At 45.9% G+C, this 9,444-nt stretch overlaps 1 long non-coding RNA gene across 1 annotated transcript in view; it reads right to left on the bottom strand.

Moving 5' to 3' along the window:
• Positions 1-1,322: 1,322 nt before the first annotated feature.
• Positions 1,323-9,444, bottom strand: part of LOC102387674 — a 23,290-nt gene continuing 15,168 nt past the window's right edge. The window contains exon 4 of the long non-coding RNA XR_323571.1: positions 1,323-1,399. This is a non-coding gene — a long non-coding RNA (uncharacterized LOC102387674). The remainder of the gene's footprint in view (positions 1,400-9,444) is intronic.

The following is a 9,444-nucleotide window of genomic DNA, read 5'->3' on the forward strand; positions in this document are numbered from 1 at the left end:
TGAATCGATGGCCAAATCTCCAAATCGAATCAGAGGACCCTTTAATCTCTCCAAATCGAATCGGAACCCTCCAAATTGATTTGGAGAGATTCGGACATAGAGACAGCTTTAAGTGTTTTTTCTACATACCTCTAGGTAGCAGGGGCTCATGAATGCTGCGATGGTGGGGCGCATGGAGGGCTCTCCAGTGCGCTTGGCAGCAGACCCAGAAGTAGACCAGAAGTACTTCTGTTCCAATTCCGGGTCCGCCAGGGAGCACGCCAGGCCCCCCCACTGTGCCCCCTGGCTTGGTGACTGGTGCCTCCTGGGTCTGGGGCGGGACAGGTGAGGTCCCTCTGCAGCTGATTGCTGGGCTAGGAGGGCGTGGGGCAGAGGGGGCCCCACGTGGTCCCTGGCAGACCCGGAAGTGGACTGGAAGTACTTCCGGTCCACACCTGGGTTTGCTGCCAGGCATGTGGAGGGCCCCTCCACACTCCTGTGGGACACTCCATGTGCCCCAGCATTGCAGCGATCACAAGCAACACCTGCTACCTCAAGGTATATAGAAAAAACTTTTAAAGCTGTGTCTATGTCCACATCACTTATTCTCTGAATCAGCATCGAATCTTCAGATTCAGATTCGGCCAAATTGAATTGGGGACGGTGATCTGAATCAACTAATCAAATCACTGTCCCCGATTCAGGCCGAATCTGAATCGAATAGGGCCCACTTCGTACACCCCTATTAGATGGGTACATGTATGATGGCATGGGGCAATATATTGTTTAGAGCAAAGGTTCTTTCCTGTCCACTATGTTCAAGTTCCTTGCGTAGCAAGGTTGGGAGTGGGTGTGTGTGTGTGACTAGTTACAACCAAACATACTCATGTGTTGCCTGGGCTGATTGTTTTATCCAGTAATCAAACTAGCTCAAGGGAGATCTGGGTTCCTCTTCAGCTTTGCATCAGCAGCCGCAGCTGGAAGAACCCTAGAGGCTATGCTCTCATTCTCTCACATGATGATGGTATGTCTGAAACTGAGTGCATTGCTAATGCATCACTCCATCCTCCTGTTTTGTCCTTTTGAAGCAGAGAGGTGCTGCTGTTACGCTTCTCCATATTGCAAGGTTTTGTCCAATACTGAAACTGAAGCTCAATGAGAAGGAGAAAAGGGACATGTTCAAAAAGGAAAGTGAGCATCCGACTTTCAAAATGACCTTGATTCCATAAAGATCTTGGGGACACTGTTTCCTGGCTTAGGTGTATGTCCTTTCCCAGAAAACCTGTTTCAGAGTGACTGGATTCTACATCTAAGGTAGCAATGCTAGTTGTGAAGCAGCAGTAAAATAGAAATTGCTTTACTGGAGTCCTCATTTATAGCAAGAAATCATCCCTCTGCTGTCAGAATCCTGGTTATCTAACTGAAAAAGAAACGTAATCATTAGAGATGGATTACAAATAAAAAAAGTAGGAGAGCAGGTAGTCCTGAATATCAGCTCCATCAGACATATAAATGAACATATGCACCTCAGAGGGCCACACACACAGAATGCTTGCTCAGGTGATGCATACAATGTCAATGGTGAAACCAGGACGGGTTGAAAGGGACAGCCTATTTTTCATAAAGGTAAAATATCGTATGAGTAGAAAATAAGCATAAGTGGAATGCTGAGCATAAGGTTAAAGCCCTGATTTATGACAGCAACGTCCAGTTTTTTGCATCCACAATTTGATGACAAGGAATTGCGCCAGTGGAGTTGAGGCAGATCATGCTGGTGGTTTGTAGGAGGAGAGAGAAGTAAAGGACATGAAGAATTCCCAAGGGAAGTGCGGACGCCTTTTGAACCTTCAGCAGGTTAGAAAAGGCATAAGCCACACTAACAAGTATGAGTTTTCACCTACTGCCCTAGCTTTTGTCAGGGGCCCCTTCTGGGTCAAATGTTTAGAAGTGAGGTGTGTTGACACATTGATACTGTTTTGCCTTTAGCTTTGTCACAGCACCCTCCCCCCAAACTCATGATACTTAAAGTATCTCTGAAAAACATTAATCCTTTTCTGTTAGAAAATCTGTCCATAAGTACAAACCATGTGCGGTGAGTGGGGCAGAGCACACCTGAGGGACAGGATAGGGGCGCTTACACAAGTTACCTGTTTTGTGCGATTGGCCCTTGAAAGGGCTCTACAGTCATGATATAACACACTGCCCAGCTGCAGAGCACTTTTAAAATGGCTGACTGCATGAAAAATTAACCCTTGATAAATCATATATTGGCTGAAGGCACTATAGAGCAGGGTGCCTTGGGGAACTTGTGTTTGCTCAAAGGTTAATTTTTTTTGCACCTTTGTGGGGCTGGGCTGAGTGCTCCTGCCTGCAAGGACTAGCTCAGCCCTGCCCCCAGGGATGTCAGCATGGGGAGGGAGCAGCATGCAACTGCTGGCTCGGCTTTGCCCAGCTGGAGCTGGAGTAAGGGGCAGGGTGAAATGGAATGGGTCGGGGTAGGGGGGAGTGCTTTAACTCATGGCACTTCTTGTAAGGGGGGAGTTACAGTACACCCCCTAAATGTTTGTTGTTAGTTTGGAAGTGAGCAGAAACAATCTGAATATTGCTAGGCAAAGTTCACAGAAGGCCTCTTGCTTGCCTGGACCCTAATGCTGTGGTCTTGGTACCATTAGGTACATTCAAGGGGCTTCTCCTTTTCACTGGCATCAGGCAGAAGGGGTCCCTTGGGGCGCGGGGCCCTCCTGAAGAGAAAGATAAAGGAGAAGCAGCTGACTATTGCTCAGTAGTGGGGATGGGAAATGAATGGTGGGTGCTTGGAAAGGAATGGTCCCTGGTGAAAAGTCCATCTTCACGTGGAACAGCTGGCCGGCCTCATAGCCATTAAATCCCAGCATTAGCAACAATCACTCCGTGGTGTGTTGTCCTCTAAGCAGGCTGCCAGTGGCAGCTCACAATGGGCTGGACTAACCCTGCAACAGACTGTAAGAATAATTCACAGCATACAGGACATGTATGGAGGCACACCAAATAGGGCAAAAGCAGTGCCTCCCAGCTCGTCTGGATGGGCTGCAGAGGCCACCACCAACACTTACATGAAAGAGTCCCTAATTGTTTATTGAAGCTGTTTGGATCATTAATGAAGACAACATAGTCTGCAAAATTAGACTTTGGTAACTAAGACACATGCCTGGAAAAACAACGCCATCAGGAAATGGTGATAAACCCTTCTCCTTTCTGGTGCCTGCCAGTCATATTAGACCATCCACAGGTTGGTGGGGGAAAAACAGAAAAAAAAAATGGAGGGATAAACACAGACTCTATAGAAGTGGCAAGAGCGTGGTTACAGCTCCTATTATTATTGTAATACAGGAGCACTGGGAGCCCTAACATGCTGGGTAAGGAGTGCACAATGTGAGAGAGTGACCCACGCCTGCAAAGTTTCCAATCTGGATAGACAGGGCAGAGTAAGGGTAAGCAGAGACATAACTAATGAGTTTTGTGCTTTGGGCAAAATCCTGCAGGGTAGGGTGGAGTAGGGATGGTCCCAGGGGATGGTGGTTGTGTTTGAGCATTGGAGGGGAGGAGATTGGTCTTAATTGCCCTAGGTGTTATTAACCCTTGGGCAGTTGGGCAGGACACTAATACAGATGGGGAAGGAATGACTGTCTAGACTGCAGTATTGCAGAGAAGACCTTGGGAGTTACAGTTGACTGGAAGCTGAATATGATCCAACAGCAGGCTCTTGTTGCAAAAACCCCCCAACAGCATCCTGGGTCACATTAACAAGAGTGTCACTTGCAAATCAAGGGGAGTAATTCTTGTTCTATGCAGCACTGGTGAGGCCTCACCTGGAGTACTGTCCACTTTTGGGTCCCACACTTCAAGGAAGATGTGGACATGCGGCAACCACCAAAGCCCAAAAGTATGGGAAATACCCACGGTATAACATAGGTATAGATACACTTAGAGCATCCCCAATCACTGGCTGTCTAAACTCTTGAGCACCTTCAGTGATAGAGAGTCCATAATTTCCTTAGGCAGTCTATTTCACTGCCTCACTGTTTTAACAGTGAAGAAGTTTTTCCTGATATCCAGCCTAAACCTACACTTGCTGCAACTTCAAGCCATTAGTTCACATTCTACTTTTGGCAGCAAGAGAGAAAAGGTGCTTTCTCTCTTCTTTATGGCAGGCCTTCAGGTATTTGAAGACTGCTATCATGCCCCCTCTTAAATGCCTTTTCCGCAAGCTGAATGCACCTAGCTACTTAAGCTTATCCTGCTATGCCTTGCTTTCCAAATGACCTCCTGAGTTCTCTTTCAGCCCTACTTTTCTTTGATTCCATGATTCCCAAGATGCATAGCATCTATGCCTACAGAAGGTGGTTTTGGCTTTGCTGTGGGGATGCTTAGTGAACATGTAAAGTGGGTGCCAGGTTGATGTCATGGAGCTATGCTCAGAGAGGCCAGGTGAGTGACTGGCCCTCTCTCTCCACCTCGCAATTCCTTAAAACCACCAAGGAGCTGACCACCCAGGGATCTTCATCAGTGGACCACCATGCATCATGGAAGACCATGGACTGGGAGACTGTGGGATACTGAATGAGCCAAATGCCCTTAGTAAATAGAATCTGTGAATTAATAATAGCAAAATTCCCTTCTTTTGAGTGTGTTCATGTGTGTGTGTATGAATGTACACATTTTACATTATATACACTCTAATAAAATATACATGATAGAGTGAGTGTGTGTGTGTGTGTGTGTGTGTGTGTGTGTGTGAATGTATGCATGTATAGCAAGAAGTTCATCAGATCTGAAATCTTCTTCATAAATAACATCAGGTTTGCTTTTTCTGGAAAGCAGGTTTTGCCTAAGAGCAGCCACATTTGTGGTTAATTGGGACAGACGTCCCATTCTGCTCACTGCAGCTTTGAGCCTTTCGTTCCCAACCCCTCATTAAACATGGACTCAGCAGCATGGTGCTATTCCCTGCAAAATGCAAATAGCAAACCTGCTCTGTGGCTACCTTAATACTTAGAGTCCTAATGTTTTTTCATGCCTTCAGCTCACAGAAGAATGTTAATCATGTGAGTGACTGCTGTTATAGGTTTCATTTTGAAGATATGCCCTGATTTATGCAGCAAGAGCTGCTTATTCTGAGATACTCTCCCTCCTCCCTCCTCTGCCCTCCGTTCAGGCAGAATAACACCAGATTCTGATTTACTAATGAGAAATTGGAAGTCATTGAACAACATTCCTCGTATGACTTATTAATGAGTCTTCCAAGTGTCAGCAGCAGGACTGCATTTTAGCAGCTGAAACGCTTGAGGAGGAAAGGAGTCCAGATCATGCAGAAAAGCTTTATTTTATAATTTGGTACATTCCTGATGACTTTAGATGAAAGATGACACTTGGATGTAAAAAACATCATGTGTTTGTGATGCTTTATGTTTGAATGTTTTTCTTTTCTTTAGCAGCAAACCATCACCACAATAAAGCCTAATAAAAAAGTTTATAATAAATCTCACGTGCATTAGCAGTCTTTCTGTAAAACATGCTGATAGCATGATTAAAAGATTAAACTCCCTGTCTCTCCTGGCCTTACTGAGATCAGAAGGAACTAATGTGTGTGACCAGGGAAAGTGCCAGTGTACTGAGAAATCAGAATTGTGAACTGTCACAAATAATTACAAGAAAATAACATTTTCAAAGGAATGCGTTTAGGACATGATTTAGAGCAAGTAAATTGCTAATCTTTTAAACTGCCTCTATTTTATCTCCTAAGGCTTTTCTGTCAGTTCCAGTGTAATGGATGTTGGGTTACATATGCTCTCTGTTCATTTACCTCATACAATTGTTACCTCTTTGAGACATTTCCCCCCAGCCCCATTCCATGCACTGGGGAAAGTGATGCAAGCAGCATCACTGCGCTTTCCTTTAATGGAGTCAGAGTTCTGCAAGCTCATTATGTGATGTTTTCCAAATGTACTTTCTAGTCTCCAATAAATACAATTTAGGGAACTTGATTCTTTAGTGATCTGCCCCTTGTAGAGTTCTTAGCACTAATATGCAAAACTTGCCTGTTCTGATCTGCCAGCACTTTTTCACAGATATAAATGACCATACAAAATACCAGGGCAGTGCAGAATCAGGCTGTATATGCTTAACCCTATATGCGATGTGTTTACAGTAACCAATGTGTCAAGATACTGATATGGAAAATCATAAAGGTGTGTCTGGCCAAATGGATGCACATCATTTATGTACAAAACTGGATTATTATCACTTTTGCATACAACTAATAGGTTATATATATTTGAAAACTTTTTTTCCAAAGCAAATAAAGTTTGGTATTATTTAACATCTTCATTAATGATTTGTATGATGGGATTGACGGCATTCTTTGCAAATTTATGAACAACACTAAATTGGGTGAAGTTGCAGATATTCCAGAGGGTAGGGCTTGGATCCAGAAAGACCTGGATAGACTGGAGAAATGATCTGCAATCAATCAGATGTAATTCAACACAGAGAAGTTCAAAATCCTGACTTTGGACAGAACAATTGCACGTACACCTAGGAATTGAGCAGGATTAAACTGGCTGGCTCAGCACAATGTTTTAACTACCACACCACAGGTTAGACTCTTTTGCAGCCTTCTTCTGCTTTTGTTCCTCAGTCCCTCAGGACATCTTTAGAGGCTGGTCTTTTGGGAAGCCAAGAGAAGGTGATATGAGGCGGGAAGGGTCTGTGGCTCATTGAAGTGGCTGCTCTGAAAGGGAGAAGCTTCTTGTTTTTAGACTGGACACTTGCTCCCAGTAGGGCAGAAATGTCCCCACCACATCACTCTTTGTCCATTTTATCCTATTATATTAATTAATATTAACATTATTATTTGCATTTATAATTTATTATAATTAATATATTATATATTATTATTACATAATTATAATTATATAATATATATATTTATTTATAAATTAATATTTATCCTCTTATTTTAATTAATTATATTAATTAATATTAACTATTACATGCAAAGGACAATGCTCAGCTTCAAGAGGCGTGCCAGAAAGGTGCTCATATAACGCCTGACCTGTGGTGTGGTGGCTAGAGCACTGTGTTGGGAAGTCAGAAAAATGTAAGCCCTAAAATTGAGGTCTCCCACTTCCTGGTGAGTGCCCTAACCACTCAGCTATTGGGGCTAAAACACAAGAAGGCCTTTCCCCTGCTGTCGTTCCTTGTGGATCTTATGCATGCGCTTGCTTAACATTCCTATCCCTTATTTTTAAATAATATATTTTTAAGATACCTCCATATATTTTATCAAAGGGAAGTTGAAAGGAGACTCAAATCAGTCTCCTTGTATTTAGATGGGAATTGGATTTTTGACAGCAGAGGGGATCTTCATTCAGTAGATAAAGGCAGAACAAGATCCTAAGGCTGGTCAGTAGAGCCAAGCAAATTCCAGCTGGGAATAAGGTACAACATCTTGGAGCATTTAACCCCTGGAGCTGCTTACCTGGGGTAGCAGGGTCTTTTTCACAATTTGTATTTTTTAAAGGTCGTGTCAGTCCCTTTCTAAAATAATGTTCTCATTCAACTACAAGCTATAGGCTGGCTACAGACATGACTGGATAACATTCTCCGGTCTGTATTATGCAGGAGGTAAGACTAGCTGATCATAATTCTCCTGGCCTTGAAATCAATGGCACACAAGAGGCAAGAATCTTACTGAAGCCAGCCTTGACTCCCCTGGTATAGGAGACTGCCTGGGACAAAGCTGGCCTGGCTGGGTCTGTACCACTGGCTGTCTGGAACCCTGCAACAGAGAGACCTAGTGAATAACTGAGACCTCTAGCAGGGACACCCAGAAGGGCTTCCGGCAGGGATTGCCATGTGCAGTAAGGTTCCTTCCTTAGCAGTATGAATGATTCTTGAAGGAGCCTGCATTACAGGGAGCTGCACAGGGAGCTGCACAGGGCAGCTCCTCCAGGGAGTAGGTAGCGGGCGCACCTCTGCAGTCATGGTGATGCAGACGCGGAGCGCAGCTGCCAGGGACCCTGCCCGGGGGCTGCCACCTACCATGGGCTCTTCTGAGGCCTCCACCCAGACGGAGCTCATGGTGGAGTCGGTGGCCCCTTGCCCCCCTGTCTGCGGAGGGGGCTTGGCGGGGCCCTGGGCGGGGGTGGGGCCTGGTGGTCTCCCGGCCTGCCCCTCCTGTGCACGCCTTAGTGCCCTGGAGGAGCAGGTGGGTGAGCTCCAGGCTGCGGTGAGTAGGCTGAGGGGGATCAGGGAGGCAGAGGACCTGTGTCAGAAGCACATTAGAACTCAATGGCAGTTTATTCTGCAACTAATGTAGCACCTTTTAATCCATTATCCAGTGTGCAGTTTACTTATTAGAACATAGGTTACCTAGGAAAGTAGCTAAAGAGCAAGCCTAAGAAGCCTGCTGAGACCATGTGATTCCTTGTGTGATCAGCAAGGTCAGGGAAAAGTCTGGAAACAGTAAAGCCATGTATATTTTCAAAGTAAATTATAAATTAATTAATTATTTTGGTCTCAGGTGGCCTCCCAACCACTTGAAGTATTTGTAAGACAGCACCTTATTTTACATCATTGGCTCATCTTTGAGTGCTTGCCACTTTTAGGGTTGAGTGAGGCAGCCAGCAGGTGCCTGATTGCATTTTAGAACACAGGCTAGCTATATAAAGACAGTAGTTTGCTGCTGGCAGCAGGCAGAGATATTGCCTGGCTGAACTGCTGTATGGAACATCTAGCAGGTAAGAGCAGGTGGCTCTTGGTCCTGGGCATGACCTAAAACTGCACCCTGCTGGGGATGGGTAGCCTGGTGGGGCACTTAGTGGTGTGGGAGCCCCCAGGAAATGCCAGGGCAGTTACCACCCCGGTGAAAGGTGGGTTGGTGCACCTTAATAACCCCAGCTCCCACAATTGGGTGGGTTACCCCACAGTAGGGCCCAAGAAGGCAGACCCGTGTTAGAGAGTGTGGGCTAGATGCTCAGAAGTCTGACTTGAGGCACCCTCGACTGGTCAATGCTGGGGCTGGGACCAGAAGGGTCAAAAAGGCCAGGGGCCCACTGACAGGGATGCCCAGAGACAGGGGCCTGGGGTTCTGACTGGCCTTGGAGGTGAGGCTAGGGCCTGTGTGGCCAAAGATCCCGGGGGGCCACACCTGAGAGGGGGAAGAGTGCAAGGAGCTAATCAGCTCAGAATGAGGGCGGAGTAGGCCGCCTGATGGGAAGAGATCTAGTTGGGGTCCAGACTGGAGAGTTATGGGGCCCAGTGTGGGGCCAGAAATGCTAAGAACTGAGATGCCATCTGTGAGGCATGGGCTATGGTTTAGGGGAGGTTCACAGCTGCAGACAGTGCCCCCTGGCATCGGAGCTGGGAATGGGCAGCTTCCCGCATTATGCCACCAGCTTATGGGAACAGCCAAGTCGTGGCAGG

The sequence above is a fragment of the Alligator sinensis genome, unplaced genomic scaffold (genome assembly GCF_000455745.1).
Source record: "Alligator sinensis unplaced genomic scaffold, ASM45574v1 scaffold434_1, whole genome shotgun sequence".
NCBI lineage: Eukaryota > Metazoa > Chordata > Crocodylia > Alligatoridae > Alligator > Alligator sinensis.